Source organism: Passer domesticus, chromosome 8 (assembly GCF_036417665.1).
Source record: "Passer domesticus isolate bPasDom1 chromosome 8, bPasDom1.hap1, whole genome shotgun sequence".
Classification (NCBI taxonomy): Eukaryota; Metazoa; Chordata; class Aves; order Passeriformes; family Passeridae; genus Passer; species Passer domesticus.
The window spans coordinates 48,326,855-48,343,623 of NC_087481.1; positions in this window are offsets into that span (position 1 = coordinate 48,326,855).

Below are 16,769 nucleotides of genomic sequence, written 5' to 3' on the forward strand. Positions count from 1 at the left end.
GAGATCTCTTGCCCAGTGACTTGCAGCATTTAATGACTGAAATGATTTATTGAGCCACAAATTTAAAATTGTAATGTTTTTGAAAACCACAATAGCATTTTCATACTGGGAGAACAACTTATCTAAAGACATTACATCCACAGATGACAATTACAAAAAGTCACTATTAGATGAACTCAAACCTTTGCCCTGCAAATGGGAATGTGCTTTCTCCAGACTGAAAGGAACACATAAAGACTATCAACTATGAAAAGCACTATTTGATACTTAGGAGTATCAAAATTAAGTGCTAAATTAGGACAAGGTCCAAACCTCAAGAGGAAAAACCCAATCAAGTCAGTAAAGAGTTTTTAAATGTTGGTTTGGTTTTTTTTTCCCAGTATATTAATCATGTTTGGATCAAGCCTTCAGATTCATTGTCTAGGCACACAATTAAGGGTTTTGTGGTTGTCTCTGTGCCATGTGAATGGCTGCAGCTCCTTCCAGAAAGCCCCAGCCTCAGCAGAAATGCCATGACCTGGTGGAGCAGAAAGAGGGAAGGAGCAGTGTTTAATTTGACAGAATCCATTACAGTTCTGGAACTCTTTCTGCGTTGTGCTTATTGCAGTGCTGTTTCCTGTCAGCTGCTTTTCCCAGATGCACAGCATGCATATGGAGAGAACTGCCTGATGGAGGGCATGGATCCATCGGGGATGTGGGGACTTGTGACAGTGCTCAAGTGTGTTCCTCAACTCTGGCTCCACCAAGAAGAATACTGCTCTGGGAATGCCAGCACTGCTCTTCAGTGCATATTAAAGGCATAAAAATGCAAGGCAAATTCCCACTAAAGCCGCCTTTCCAGTGCACCAAATCAATGCATATGGATCCAGCGTAAAATCTGAAATGGACTTAAAGATATGAACCATTTTTGGTTTCTTCTAATCAAGAATGGGGCCAATCTAGTTTATACCAAGTCTTTGTACAGGCCCTTTTCAAAAAACTATCTCAATTAATCCAGTTGACTGAAAATCCAGCAAAATTTCTCTTTCTATCCCTTGAAAGAGCAGCGAGGCAAGCTAAAGAATCCCACTGGCTCAAAATAGATTGCTGCATATGTTCATTTTTCTCAAATTTTTCCTGAAGCCCATCTCACTGGCAGAGATTCCCTCGGTTGTTTCTAAGAAGAACAATTTGCTATGGCACAGTCAGCAGCCATGTTTAGGCCAGGACAGATTGTTGGCCAGTGAGTAGGTGTGGGCATGCTGAAAACCATGTTTTTCACCCATATGGCCAACAGATGGGATAGGAGAAACTTTTTTAAAAGAAACACATGTCACTTATGCTATGGCTGCTTGGAACAACAACAACAGATGATACCAGGCACTTCTCACCAGGTCCTTCATGCCCTCACAGCTTCTTCCACACTACATTTCCATCCTCTTTTCCCTCTGCACCTGTACCAAGCTACAGTTGTTCTCACACACACACAAAGGGGGTAAACAAAAGGGAGTAGCAGCAATTATGTTTTTTGCACACAGTTCTGAATTTATGAGCAAAATAAAACATTGATTTCACTAAGTTTCCACCATAAAGGACACTGTGATTCTTAGGAAGCATTTAGGTAGATGGTGAATTTGGGCACACCAAGCAAAAACATTGCAAAGATGTGAATGGAGAGGTGCAATGAACCACACTCAGCTTTTACTTCTAGTGAGTCACCATCTGGTCACTGGTTTTTTAATTTTATGACCAATAAGGACAGTTTTGTTAGATTGAGAAAGACTGGTTCATTCTTACTCCTCATCTCCATAGTTCTCTTTCTCCCTCCGACCCTCCCATCAAAAAGTAATATTCTGATTTTGCCAATTTAATTCCGAAATCCAAGGCTTCACTTGAAATTCCCTTTCGACACACATCCAGCCAAACATTCCCACTTGCTGGTTATTTAAATAATATAATTGGATCACATTTTCTCAGGCTTCTTTGGTGATTCTATCAGAAATGTGTAGGTCCCCATGGAGCTCTTATCTTTATCAGGGAGAAATAAGTCTGACTTTTCTTACTCTTTTTAGTGTAGTTGAATCTTGGAAATCAGGACTAATCTGTGATTGCTCAGCACTGCTTTCCCTTCAACAGTGATTACATGTTTTCTCAATTTTATTCCTCAAACCTGAACACTGCTGTGAGCATGGCCCTCGTTCCCCAAGCCTTCTAGCAATAACACTACCTTCTTTGATTTATACAACATTTCTCTTACAAGATTGCTTAGAATACTTATGGTATCCTGAAATGCACCTGAATACTGGGTGCCTTTTTTTTTTTTACTTTACTTTCTCCCTTAAGTTAAACTCCCAAGTCTTTCCCTTTTCAGTATGCAGCTTTCAACATTCTTTCTCCTGAAACGTACCTGTTTTTTCCCTTCATATTGCTGCATCTTCTTATTTTGCTGTTATCTATATTAAGCTGCTTTCCAAACTGCATTGGAGTTAATCTAGAATTCAGTTTTTTATATGCCTGTTGCAAGATTTCAATTATTCATTCCTATGTGAGGTGGAGTTTTTGTTTGTTTTTTTCCTTTTTTCTTTTTTTCATCATCTGTAGCTTGAGAAGTTACCTTTTAGCTGCTGACATTCAAATCATTTACTCAGTCAATAAAACCCTAGGGAGTTCTGCACTGATCTCTGCAGCATTTAATGTTTTCTTTTGTTTTGGCATGTTCCCTTTCTCTGTGAAGTCATACTGTCCCCAAGAAGATTCAAAGAAGCTATTGAACAGAGGGGGGAAAGAAAAGTGAACATCAAAATGAGGAAATCAATAGCTAAGCATGGTTATTTGCTTGATGTTTTCACCACCCTCTGGTTCTCCAACCAGGAATAGGTTAAGCCTAAAGTCAGACTGACATTTCTTTCCTTTATGCCATGGCATCAGCTCTGAGCAAGCTGATTTAAGGAGCCACAGAACCTATTCACACTTTTGTAAGTCAACCTACTGCACTTTGAGTTCCCACCTCCCACTGGCACCCAGTAATTGGGATGCTGAATTCTGGTTCACCCTGGTTATGAGAGGAAAGAGGTCTGCTGCAACTGAACTTGAACCAACTCGCTGAGCTGGGCTGTGCTGAGAGCATCCTTGGGGGCTGTTGCTGTCTCTGCTCACATCCACGGATGCAGCAAATTAGTAACTTGTAATTATGGGAAAACTAGTTCCAGCTCAGACTGCACCACTGCTCTGGCATATTTTGGTAAAACATTTGCTTTAGCCTAAAGGAAACAACCCTTAAATGCACAAACCCACTCAATGGACAGTGCACAGAAGCCTCAACAATCCCATGGCACGAGCCAGAACTGTATCTCAACAGAAAACTATCTGATCCATGTATTTAATTGGGAGTATCTGTGTAACATGGTACTGCACATTCAAAGAACAGTGAAGGCTTTTGGATCCAGATCCAACACACAGCAGAAAAGAGTGTGTCTGTAACTGTGTGGTAGTAGTCTAAATGCAACTATGATTTTTTTTTCCTGACAAAACTATAACACACTGAGTTTGCTCCATTGCTTGAAGGCAATGTCTAAGCAGGTCAACACAACCACAGCCTGTCTTATACTGAGATAACACTGCAATGTATTGAAATACAATAGTGTATTTCATATGTTCAGAGTCTAGAAGCAGACAAGCAAAAATAGCAGCTCCCTTTCTGTATTAATAAGAATCCTTTTCAAAGACATCCAAACCCTTATGAGTTCCCTTGTGTGCTCCTAATATAGAAAATCATAATTAAAATATGAAAATATAAAAAGTTGTAGCATAAATTCAAAATGGTCTACCAATCAAGATGGAGAAAAAATTACTTTACTGCAATATCTCAAAAGCTCACTTATTTCTCCTCTCCTAGAAGTTATAAATATTTCTTTTTTATTTGAACTGGCATAGCTGAATTCTAGTGAATTGCCAACCAATAAAAAGCTGCTTTCTTGATAGCAAAACTGTGTGCTACACCCTTAATTTCCAAAAATGTCAATTCTGTAAACCAAATTTTCCATTTTTGCTGTTGTCTGTAACTTCTTTTGTCCTTTGTTCCTCCTGGAAAGCGCAGTCCCCAGCAGTCAGGGTGAGCCACAGAAGTGCTCCCGTGATGCGTTGTTTCTGTGACACGTGGTACTGCTGGCTTTGGAAACTGCTGTTCCTCTACTGAAACTCACTGATGATTCAGCCATGCTCTCAAGGAGCTCTCTTTTTTTGGCACAACATGTGCTTTTTCCATACAGAAGATAGATACATAGACTCTTCAACCATGGAGTAACACACAAAGGTTTCCAGTCCTTCTTAGCCACATTCAGAACCTTTACATATGTGGCTGTGGTTTGATAGAGAGGGGGAAAAGAAGAGGAGAAAGCTTCTGATTTCCAGAATAACATAATTTTCTTAATATTTGTCTCAGATGCATCACAGGATCAAGAAACAGACATAAAGTGAAGGAATGACATGTTTAGATGAGAATATAGCAAGTGTGAGATAAGCACGTCAATTAATCATAGCAGGATATTAAAAAAGTTGTCAGCATAGCAATAACCACTGCATATTTACAGAAACATTTTCATTATCAGTGATTTGGATTTAACCCTTGGCCTCATGAAGCAAAACTCCACCTAGCAAAGATGTATCCCAGGCTTGGATTTAGTGGCAAAGGTCCCTTATTGGCGTCAGCAGTTGCCTCTCTGACTCTTCTTAATAGCAGTTTTCTGTCCAGCCAAGGCACGAGGTAGAAGGATGGGCTCAATTCACCCTGCAGTTTTCCTTCACATGTTGACAGTCATTTTCCTCAATCCTTGAAGATTAGGATGACTGAATGTTTTCTGTGCTGGCCAAATATCCTTAAGAAACTCACTAGACCACATATTTCAAGGCTTGATATGCTGCTTAGTCCCTGAGTAAATGTGTTTCATAGCTCTGGAAGAATGTCTCTTTTTTTTTTTTTTCTTTTTTTTTTTTTTTTTTTTTTTACTGGTATCTGAAGCAGACCAATAGATCTGATGACTCCACATCTTTAAAGGGACACAGACCAAGGTCAGTGCCATCTCCCTCAACTGCAACTCAAGCAAACAATTTTCTCCAGGGGGTTGCACTTCATGTTTGCAGCTGCCTCTGACTGTACACAGCTACTGTCATTTTTCTGGTTGGAGTGAAACAATGCAATGAAAAATGTAGTGAAATATGCTGAAAGACACAGCACGTGGCTGGAAGGGCATAAATTAGCAGTGTGATTGTGGGGTGGGATGGGAGGTTGGTGCAGTCCAAAGAGCAGCGAGTGTGCACGCAGTAATGGCAAATACTGTCCCCATGAGCTGACTACATGCCTCTTTCCTGGAGTTTCCCTTGGCCTGGAACTAGATTTCCCAAAGAATGTAGATCTCTGCTTGCCTATCAGCATCTACCATAATTCAAATTTCCAGGCTGGTTTATGGCCTAGCAGCAAACAGGACAGAAGTGGCAAAGTCACTTCACTTACCACAGGCAGTCATGATCCTTATTTCAAGTTATTCCTTAGTTCTGAATCACATCAAGTGAGCCATCTCCAGAGAGATGATTCATAACCCTACAAATTTCAGGTATTGTACTCCATTATTGATACAACTCATAGATCCTAAAAAAGCACAGGAAATTCAAGTCATTCATAATTTAAGTACTCAGCAAGGTAATACTGTGAAAGTAAATGCCTAAGCTCCCAGCCTGGTAAATGGAGAAAAACACTTTCAAATGTCTCTTGGAGAAAGTCTTGTCTACCAAAATATTTTACTTCCCACTGCTTACCTACCCACCTTTTGTGTGGTGTATGTCTTACTTTGCCTCCTCCTGAGATACAAAGCAACTTAGGTTTTCAAAAGGAACAACAGTTAACAACAAGCCTCATCCCAGGCTGATCAGATGTGTCCATTTGGCTCTTGGTGACATTCAGCTTGAGCTAGACAACAGCACAGCCTCTGTACTGCATCCATCTATCATGGGCTGTGCAGAGCAGAAGGCACAGACTGATGGGTGTCTCAGGAGCTGCTGTGGGAAGATGAGACATGCATCCCTTAATTCCTCTTAATGTGCTGTATTCTTCCATAGATTAATGAAAAATGAAGTGATGCTACAGCTCTCTTACTTGAGAATCAATGAGGATACTTGGCAATGGTGTCTCTGATGGAGCAAGAACATTTGTAATGTCAAGGATGAAATATTTAAGCTCCCATGGAAGGCACTTCAGAAACAATCTTCTATTTACTCAATCTTATCCAGATTTCCCTCTGACTTCACAGACTGAGATTTGAGCCTAAGTGATGTCCTAAAACACTACTCATTGGATATTTATTCCTTCCAAATCCGGTTCCACCAACAACAGGGCTTCACAGCACTTTGTTTTCTTCAGGGTGACTGGTAAATTAGGAGAGAAGAAGCTCATGTACATACTAATTACATCTATATAAATTTTAAGTAAGTACATGTGTGTGTATATATGCTGAGTAAAAAAAAGCACCTTAAATTATATTTGCTTCTAACAATGGAGTCCCATCCAGGCTTCTATTCAGCATGCATTTATGAATTTTTAAAAAATTGAATTAATTATACCTTCATGGATTTTAATTTTTCCCTTCCCACAAATCTTCTATTATATATCCTGAGTTATTTGTTGCTTCCAAACCAGGAAAATACTTACTGCTTGAACTAGTTAAAAAACTTTCTTATGTTCACATGGCACCAACCCTGCTTTTAAAAACTATATTAGAGGTTTATTTTATTACTTCTCCAAGTAATATTGATAGTTTGATGTATATTACAGGAGATTTTTTGTGCCAGTGAAATTTGGATAAACCTGAAAATCAAGGCTTAAAGAGAAGAATAGTTTGAGATTTTTCCTAATGAGGGCAGGGATACATCAGAGTAAAGAAAGTGTAAAGAGAGTAAGCTGACTATCTCAGGACAAATGATACTGAAGGGAGCAACCATCTATCCTCTGAATGATAGCTTTAAATAACTCTTTAAAATGAGGATGAGCAAGCTTGGGAAAGTCTGGTATAAACACCAGATTTGCTTCAAGGCAAAAGGGAAAACTTTTAGAGGCTTCATGCAATGTCTGATTATGATATCATATGCATCTGTTGAATTAGCCATTTTTTAATATAAAGGGTCCTAAATTATTAACTTTTTCTAAAGTGATATTTGATGGGAAAAGTAATATCCGTATGAAGTATTAAGTGTTCCTTATGAAAGAGCTGTATAAATCTGACAGAGCATAATAATTATGCTGTCAAATATAGAAGATTCCATTTTCCCTGATCTATCTAGACCACCAAATTTCAGAGACTATCATCAGGACACTAAGATTTATTTTGTCTCCAAAGGCACAGAAGATGCTTTTGTTTAAAACACACATCTAACAGTTAATTTTTTTTTCTGGTGCATCTGGTTAGGTTTTGATTGATGGCTCTCTGATCACAAGCAGGGAAATGTTAAAGTGTTTATTCATTCTGGTGTTATCACCTTGCCCAAGAGAAAGGATGTTTGTGGTTTGCAGCAGACAGACAAGAATTCCTTCACAGTACACATCCACTTGCAGCATGAAAATCCCCACGGCATCTCTGGGCTGTCCCCCCACAAGACCCCTGCAGGCAATTTGATTCCTTCATTTGAAGTGAGAAGCCTTTTCTTCCTGCAATAATGTGTCCAGGTGTTGACAGAGTTTAACCTTTAAAGTGAAATTTAGCTGAGTCATGTCATGTTTACTGAAGGAGTATGAGGACAACTAAAATCCCAAGTTCTTAGTTCCCTTTTCCCCACTAAGGAGTTAACATGTCCGTCTCCAAAACTCCAAATTAGACACAGACAGATGCACTTTTATCAAGAACTGCCTAACCAGGTTCTAGATGAGTTACAGTAGCTATGGGAACTATAAATTTAAATTGTCTTGGATTTCTGCATGTAAATTTTTAGCCAGAATGTTGCATTGCAGGAATTTTTTTGCATTAACTCTTTTAAGAAGTTTTCCAAATCATTAATTCATTTCTATCATTTATATAAAAATTTAATTCCTTTTCCTTAAAGCTCTGTCTAGAAGATTTTACTTTGTAAATGCCTTCCACACAACAGAGTAGTAACTTACAATCTCTTCTGAGTCATCAAGGAGAAGAAAGGGACATGTGCTTAAGCACTGGTACAAGGATTCATTCTGATATGAATCTGCAGCATCAGTTTTAGTTTAGCAGAGCTGAATTTCACTACCCTATCGTTGGCTCTGCTTCTGGACATTACCAGGCTAGTATTGCTAATACCTCCATAAAATTAGAAAGATCTGGTGTGTGCTCCAATCAAAATTTTCTTCTAGTACATGTTTAGGACAATAAAAGCATAAGTCAGTAGTAAGTGGGAAGAGATTTCACTGAAGAAATGGCAGAAAGTCAATGTCTTCAGAAACTGCTCTTGAAGGACAATCTCCCCCTTACTTTCCCTAAAGACAGTTCAATTTCAATAGCCAGAGAAATCTCAGATCCTCCCAGGTTATTTACCATTTCTGAGACTAGAAGGGCTAATTTGTCATGAAATGCCTTCCATACCCACTTCTTCCTCACCCTCTATTTACCTTAATTGCAGCCAAATTCTCATTGTACATAATGTTCAAAACACACACCTCTCACTACTATCACAAATTATACATATCAAAATAAGAAGACATTATTCACATTTTAATTTCACGTTCAGGTAAATTTAATAAACCATCTCCCTAAGATGACAGTTTGTGGGGCAATAAGGAGACTGAATTAATCTACTTCCTGCAGAGCAAAACCACTTAAGTATGGATACGTCATGTCAGCGTTTACAAAAACCTGTCAAATTGTCAGTTCCACTAATAACTTGACAAAACAATTTATGTTTCTGGAAGTTAATGATAGGGGTTTTGGTCTCTTGGATCTTAAAATTACACTTATTTAGATTTAAAAAATAGCAGGATTAAACTCTCCAAACTTCCCTTCAGACTTATTTAACAAAAGTTGCAGTTTTCTAAACAATTACAATAATGGCTATTCCTTCTTTCATAGTAATTCACATAGCAATTGCCATTGTACTAACAGTTGCTATTAACAACAATAAATGGTGGGGGATTTTTTTCCTTCCGTGTGACAAATGCAAGACCATCTGAAAGCATGATAGGAGAGCCTTTATTGCCAAGATCTGTATAACTGGAAGGTCAAAAATTTTCAGCAGAGAATATTTTAAGACAGGAGAAGAGAAGACTAGGTGTCCATATTAGAAGTCTGTTGCTAGAAGGCAGTATCTAAGACTGCACCTGCAGTAAAACATCTTGTTAAAACAGAGTTAATTGCCTGATCAACCCCACTTTCAGAGTTTTAATTTACATCACAACATTGCCTTGGAACATGTGAATTCAGTTCCTTTAGCATGAAACCAAGCCACTACAGCTGCTAATAGGCTTTCAGCTTATGGGATAACATTAAATTTCTTCAAAGTAAATCTCCCTGAAATTACTGCAAATTCTACATATCTTTTCAGCAACATTTCACTCTATAGATCCACCTGCCTAGAGAACAGCTCCAAACATACAGCAGCTGAACACACATCAGGTTGGGTTTGTTGCAGGTGTAAGTCTGGGTGAAAGTGCTGGAAATTGTGTTGGCTGATGAAAACTCCATTAAACAGTGCCAGAGCAGCCTTCATCCATGAGTATTTAAAGGGTCAATGGCTTCCTGACTAAAATATTTTGTTACGTCTGCCAAGGGATGTGAGAAACTCCTGTGGGGCAGGTTCTCCACGTCAAACCTGAGTCTCCATCCCACCCCTGCACCAGGGCAGACCCAAACCTGCATTTGGATGAGCAACATGAGTGAAAGAGCAGCTCAGCAGGGATGCTCCCTGCCCTAGCAGGTTTCCCCAGACCCATCAGCCACAGGCAGTGGACAGTCTTTCTTGTGAATGGTCTTACTGTTAATGGAGGGAACGTGCATTTGGTTGCCAGCGCAAAAGAGAGACGTCAAAAGTTAAATAGATGCTGAGACTTGGTAGAAAACTTGTACAACATTAAATTTAGCTACACTTCTGCTGAAATATCATATCTTGAAGGCGGGTGAGGTGTGCCTCCTTTTAATTACTATTCTTGATGACAATAGAAAAAGAAAAGAGCTCTGTGGCTCAGAAGTTCATCTATCCCTGCTGCTTGCTTTCCTACCTGAAATCAATCATGTTTGATTCCAATTACCCTCCTGGAAACTAATTGTGACAATACCAGGGGAAAGAATACACTTTTCATTAAAATCTCATGCTGAAATGAAAGTAACTTGGTTTCTCTTCTGATATTATAATTTATCCTTGAGATGACTTGTAGCTGATGAGGAAATTATTTTTCTTCTTTTTCTCTGTATTTCTCTTCAAAATTATTATTCCTATCTGAAACTTTCTTTAACAATGTTTGATTTGCCAGTCAGGGCCTTTCTGTGCTTTACCCCCTCCTCCAGGAGATGACACATAATAACCATAAGTGAGATGCTCAAAGAAGTTCCACCACTATAAAAGCTGGTAATGGAGTGGAGAGTCAGACCTGGTATTTTAATTATTTACTAAAATGCTGCAAAGAGTCTAGAGATGTGACAGCAAATGGCAGATCTGGCTGAGAAATACATGAACTGCCAAGCCACAAAATTCCCATTTTTCTACAAATGCACCCTGTGTGATAATTATTAAACATATTGAGCCCTCCCATCCATAAGCAGAGCTCTCTATAATGGGCATGTTTTTAAAGTTATCTGTGAGGCTAAAGTACATCTTTATGTCTGGGAGGATAATGGGATAAACTTCTTTTCCATTGTAGATAAAGAAGATGTGTTTTAAACTTGCCCAAGGGAAATTTCCAGCTGGCCAATTACTTCTACTAAAGATCCCCTCTATAAAATGGTATTTCTCTAGGGTCAGCAGGCTATCAAATGTGTTTTCTAAAGACCAAAAGTATGTAATTACTGAAAAGGACTTTTGGACCTTGCTGGCGGTTAGTGTTGTTAAAATTGACAATTTTTGGGGTAGCATATTAACAGAAACAGATAGAATGGCTCCCAAGATCTTATTATCAGAAGAGGTGCCAGTGCTTGGAAAAAAAAGAAAAAAAAGAATACTAACAACAAAAAAAACCAAACTCCATTTCACAAAGAAAGAAACTCTGAAATATACTGATGGGACTATTCTGTCTAGGACTTGGCAGCAAATGCCAGCTTGTGGATAGAAAAGGACAGAGGAAAAAGAAAGAGACATATTTATAACCCATTGTGTTGTGAACCATCATCAAAAGCTTGCTTGTAAATATTTTCAATCACAGGAGTGTCTTTAATAACCTCAGCTTCTTCAGAGTTAGACTTCTTACTGCTACGGCTACACATTGTCCAAAGGAGATCTGAATTGCAAAGTTTTCCAGCCAGAGGGTATCTCATGAGGTCTGCCAAAGGAGCAGATATGACCAGAATGTAACCAATTATTCTTATAAATACCTGTTGCCTTTTTTTTTTTTTTTTTTACTATTCTAATATTTCTTTAGGTGCATTTTTGACCATAGCAGGAAATTCTCATGCAGACTAGTTCGAGGGCCCCCCTCAGGTAAGCCAGAATTTTGTTTTCTCTGACTACTCTCTCCAAATTGTATGGCAGCAAATTAAAGGACTGAGTCCCTTTTCTCTGTCATCCCATCTTTAGGATTCCTGGGATTTGATTCCTTATAAAAATTAAAAAATTAGGCACTATAGTCATCTGGTGAACAAAAGGCACCAAAAATTCCTAAGTGCTCTAACAGCTGAGCACTGAGGCAGCAGACATCTTCCATATGCTGCTTCCTGCAGGCACAGAGCGGAGAGGGAATAGCTAAAAGCATCCCTTTAACCCACCTAAACCTCTCACATTCACAGAACAAGCTGAGGGACCTCTTTCAATGTTCATGCCTGACTTCAGCACAAATTCCTGCCTGTACAAAACCGTGGCTAGACTGACTGCCTGGGAGGTGGATGCTGATTGTTAAGTGATGATTGTGTGTTCTTTAACTCTTATGTACCACATACAACTTCCCCATCCATCCCACCATCATAGGCTTCCCAGGCTTCCAAGATATTTAAGTCAGAACTACAGTTTGTAAACATTTCCCACTCTCTTTCTTTCAAGCAAAAATAAATTAAAAGATGGAGTAACATCTTTGTTGTTGTTTGACAAATACAATTTTTAACTTTGTGGGGGATGGAAAAGAGAAAGAAATCATATTTTGGAGGTCCTTTCCTAGAGATTAGAAGTTACCATTCATTGGGAAGAAAACCCTCTTCACTGGGAGAGGAAAGGAGTGATATGATGCCTTTGAAAATTTGGGGATTTTCCCCTTAAAGTCCTTATTTTATAATTTCCAATTACAAGATTTCCAGCTGCATTCAAGGCAGGAGCAAAGCCAAACATCATACAGAATGTAGCTTTCTATTCTAAAGCTGTGCAGTCAACACCATCAAATGCTCTGGCTATATTTTGCCCTTTCAAATCCCTTTTGGGTTTCCCAGAAAGGCCAAGCTACTTTCAAGATGAAAAATGTTGAGAAGTTTATGAACAAATTTAAGCAATACGCCTGCTTGTGATTCCAGGGGAGTGGAATTCCTGTGAAACCCCAAAGTCTCTTTTGGTCCTAGTTTTACACCTTCCTATGGAAATACCTTGTTCTCTATAAACTTAGTAGGATACAGAAGAATTTGTCTCCGAGGTCAGGAAATGCCAATCAGGCTGAGAGAGATATCAAGGGAATGGGCCTGGATATATTACATATATTGATATATTGAGATCCTTCTTAGCCAGTTAAGGTGATTATAAAAATATATTACAACTCTAATGATCTTTAGTCATCTGGGAAGTGTCACAACAACACACAGGCTCAAATTATAATCGAGAAATTGAGTGTATACTGTATGTAAGACCCCAGAGGCAGCAAAGAGGAGGGAAAGAAAGAAAGAAAGAAAACCACCCCAAACTATGCATTAGCTAATCCTACTACCCGAGGGTGTAAAGTCAATTTCATCAAAAACTACTGTAAAAACAGGTGTGAAGAGCAAATGCATCAATGCAGAGAGTGCCTGTACTGTTTTATCCCACCTTGGCTTGTACAGACAAGACTGGGTTCAGAGATGCTCCTCCTGTGCCCACGGCAGCTGTGTGCTGCTGATCCTCTGACAGGGGAGTAGATATGCTGAAAGAGCCAAAGAAAGGAAAAATCTTTCACTCCAAGGCCTTTTTGAGCAGATCCCCCTTCCAGTTAGATGAAGCTGGGGAGAATTCATTTTTAGACATTAATTTTTTCCACCTCATGACCATCCAGACAGAGCTTTACATTAATACATGCTTCATTATATACAATGCAGTTCAATTTTCTATCTGAAGAAATAGCTAAATAACTCAAAATGAGGCAAGGATGAAGAATTATCTCTTCTGACAAATTCAAGGACTCCTGACCAACACTTGAGCACCACTTTGGAGTCATTGTCTACAGTTTGGATAAATCATAGTACCTGTTGCCTCAGTGGAGGAAAAAGGCTCGGGAAATGCTGGGAATTGTGCCATTCCTTGGCTGCTTCTCTGTTTTTCAGTAGCTACAAATTTGGCCCCAAACCTTTGTTTGATAGAAATTACTCCCTTTCTCTCTTCCACCTTTTTCTTTCTCTTTTCTCTCTGAAGATGAAGCTGCAATAGGTGTTATTTGTGAAATTACAGGTTTGCTGGGATGGGAAAGCCAACCCTAATAACAATCCTTCAAGAGCAGACATGCTGATCAAATTCACACTGTTAAAAAACAAATGTTACTCGCACATGGGAGCAATTTCTGAGGCTGTAAATAGGGAAGGGTACCTGGAGAAAATTGAGTTTAATTTGTCAAGGGAGTTATTTGTGACTTTCTTCCTGTCCATGCCAGCTGGGCAGTACTTGCTGCATTATTTGCTGAACACAAAGTACTGCCATCAAAAATTCATGGATGCCATTGTTTCTTTATTTTCTTTTTTTCTTTCTTTTTTTTTTTTTTCATTTTTCCTGGCATCTACTGCTCTTCCTCCACCACTAACCTTCTGAGTCTCAAAGCTTCTTTCACCACCTCTTTGGCACCAGCAGCTGGGGCACTGCTGCCAAAGCACACAGGATTTAAACAGGTGTGCTTGGCTGGGTGTGCCAGCACAGACTCAAGTTAATCACACCTTGCTTGCACAGTGGAGTCCAGGGATTCATCTGCAGGGCAGCATTAGCTGAACACACACCCCAAATCCTCTTCTTATGCAGAGGAAAGGTGGGCTGGTGACTCATCAGGATATACACCAGGTCACAGGGTGTATCAGGTGTTTGAATCTCACCTTTCAGATCACTTCTGCTTACTGGGGAGCATCATTCATCTACTTCAGGCACTAGATGGGAGATTTTCATAAGCAGATGCAGGACAGAGAAAGCTTCCAGCATACTCCATGGGACTCAGACCCCTCAGTCTTCTTTTGAAAACAGTCATCTACTTTTCAATCTGTCTTTGACGAGCTACCTTATACCCATCTTTCAAAGGATGTCCTTGCCAGGTTGTTGGAGCTCTGGAAAGCAATGTGGTCTTTGCTCAGCTCACTTTGCACAAACTCCAGACTGTGAGCAGGGCTAGAAACTCTCATTTTATACAATTTAAATTGATTCCACAGCCTCAGACTCCAGCTGAGCATTTAAGACAAACTCCAAATTTTACAGGCTTGTGATAGTGTCATGAGAGCTGGATCCATTAAAGATGACAACCATCCCAAGATGTAAGCAAGGACTAGAATAAAGGCAGGAAGAAGCTTTGAGCTTTACTGTGGAAAACCATAGAGAAGAGATTTTAAGGAGTTGTATTAATAGGAGGGTTGTAAAAGGAAGACAGTAATTCCCTCTGTCAGCAGATTCAGACAGTGAACTGAGATATTCCTTTGCTTGTTCAAACTCTTCTGCCTTAGTTGCAACCTGTCTGCAGAGGAGGCTCTTCTCCTACCATTTCCCCACTGAAATTTTACCTTGGGAATTGGTAACACAGCTTTCATATCACCACAATTGGAATCCTGAGTTCTGCTGCCTGGCTTCCAAATTACTGTGACAGAGTAGTGACAGCTGACAATTCCCTGCCTTTTAAAATGCCTCAGTCCTAGTCAATGAAAGTCAAACAAGTAGAAAATGTGTGAAAATCTGATTTCTCAGACTGATTATATATACATTTACGTGTGTGTAAGCTCCAGGCCCTTTGTGTTTAATCAAGTACAGTATTAAGTGAGTTAATGAAAAAAGGAGTGGTTATCTTCTGCTAATGTAATAGATCATTTGGGGAAACAGAAGTATTGTGATTACACTGAGGGACTTAGAATGAGATCCTTGCTGCCTAAACAGAGGACAGAGCAAGACAAAGCTACTCTACTAATTCAAATCACTGGAGATAAGACATAGGATAATTTAGTTCCATTCTTTGCACTATTATGTGGCCTTCCAATGAAACTAAAACACTATATTTTCCATCAGAAATGGCAACAATCTATAGGCCAGAACTAGGACTGAATTTCAGCCTTGTTCCTGGGCTCTGAGGTGGCAGACCCATCAGCGTCCCTTACTTTATTTCCTTTCAAGCTTAGATGTTTCAGCACCACCATAGCCCAGTGGCACAACTGAAAACAGATGCTTAGTTTTCTGAAGGGAGAAGAGAATATCATTCACTTCTCCAAGGTGGAGACAAGTCTGGGAAAGCATTTCTAGAAAGCTCTATTTCTAGGTTAGGTTAATACTTGGAGGGACTGGGGAGACAGTGAAGAAGAAGAAAAATGAGCAATCAAAGAACAAAAGTTTCTGTGGGAAATGGTAGATATCAAGTGTGAGCATGTATTTGCCAGGGATGAGGTATTTATTTATTTAATCCAGCTATGTCAAGAAAATAGATCAGATGCTATAACAGCTGGCAGATGAAGAACAAGATGTTCCAGGAGCTAGCACTAATGAGTTCACAGATCATCTCACACTGGCTGGCACTGAGCTCCCCAAGTTGACAGAAGCACTGGCATCACTACACTAAGACTCAAAGAGAAGTGAGGAAGTTATTTAGGGAAAAACAGTGGTGCAGTCACAATGTTGTGCATCATCAGCAGCGTTCAACATGCAAACCATGGAAGTATTTCTCACAGCCAGTCCTATTTATGTCAGAAGCTATTAAGACTCAAAACTATAACTGCAGAGGTTCCCCAGCCCTGTGCCTGATACCAGCTGCTACAATGAAAACAGTATTTTCAGAAGAGTTTTCTTTCCATTTCAGGACCAAATAAATGACCAGATTTTTAGCACCCTTTTATTTGGGTGCATATAAAGAGTCAAGGCCTTCCAAAGGTCAGAGAAAGTAAAACAGACAAGCACAAAAAGGAACAAAACCAAACCAAAACCAACCCTGTAAGACCTGCCAAAACTGCAGCCAAATCTATCAGTATTCTGGAAGCTCAACTATCAACTTAAACATAAATATAATGACTAAAGATCTCTCATTGTCTAGCCTGGAGAATTTCTCCCCTCAGGCTCCCCTTTCTCCCAACTAGCATTGCCTAATTCTGCTTCTGTTTGAAACAAGAGAGCTGTTGGGTTTGTGACAAAACCACTTTAAAAGGAAATTAGACATCTTTGGAAAGCTGAGGGCATATCACTCTTTAAATGCAAGATGTTCCAAGATGCTACCTCTTACTTCCAGAACACTCCCACTGGCAAGCAAG